Source organism: Cydia pomonella, chromosome 16, assembly GCF_033807575.1.
Source record: "Cydia pomonella isolate Wapato2018A chromosome 16, ilCydPomo1, whole genome shotgun sequence".
Taxonomy (NCBI): Eukaryota; Metazoa; Arthropoda; class Insecta; order Lepidoptera; family Tortricidae; genus Cydia; species Cydia pomonella.
Genome location: NC_084718.1, coordinates 9,474,277 through 9,475,125, shown reverse-complemented (window position 1 = coordinate 9,475,125; position 849 = coordinate 9,474,277).

The window sequence follows — 849 nt, the reverse complement described above, 5'->3', positions numbered from 1 at the left end:
GCGGCAAGTCGTCGTGCTTGGTCAATGTTTGTTCACGGTGCTTGCCGCCGCCGCCGCCGCCGCTGCAGCGCCCCCCGCGGCCGCGTCGCGCAACCAATTCCGTGGAAACTGTACTTCCATTGTTAACAACTTTAATACAACTAACTGCACTTTTAAATCGGGAAGTTTTCGAGATTGTATGAGAATGGTGCACGCGTCATATTGGTTATATGGATTGCAGTACCTGGGTTAGAATGGGCAATGCAGTCAGCATTGCGTTTGAGGTAGAGCCTTGCAGAGTCGCGCCATCTAGTGCAATTTTCCTGTAGTTATCGCACAGGCTTTATGTAATAATCCGAATTTGTAAGTCGACCCGTTGTCTTTAGTTAAAAATAGGTCGTGGTAAAGGCTATTAGCGAGGTACCTCAGTATCGTATGCTGCCTCCATTTCATTTTTCTCAGAACTTGTCTTACGCTTGCAATGCTTTGGATGTTTACGGAAATAATAAAAAAGGGGAATGTATAATCGCACATTCATTCGGCGCTGTTCATAATCTGCCGATATAAAATAGTCGATTGCTATGCGGATAGAAGTGTGCGCGTTTTTTTGTTATTTCGCCACAATTACCTGCGACATAGTCTAATAACTGTGGAAACAAGTTACACGTGTAAACGCGTTCAGTTTTCTAATTTGTTTTCTTTTAATTGATGGAAACCTGTGCTGCTTGCCGTTAGTGGCCAATCGGTTAATCGCCTAAGGTGAGTAAGGTGATGCAATGCCTCGTACGCTTAATGCCACTGTAATTTAATGATTTTCAGGTGATTGATACAAGCAAAAGCAAAACATATAAAGATCAATTGTGCCTTTTT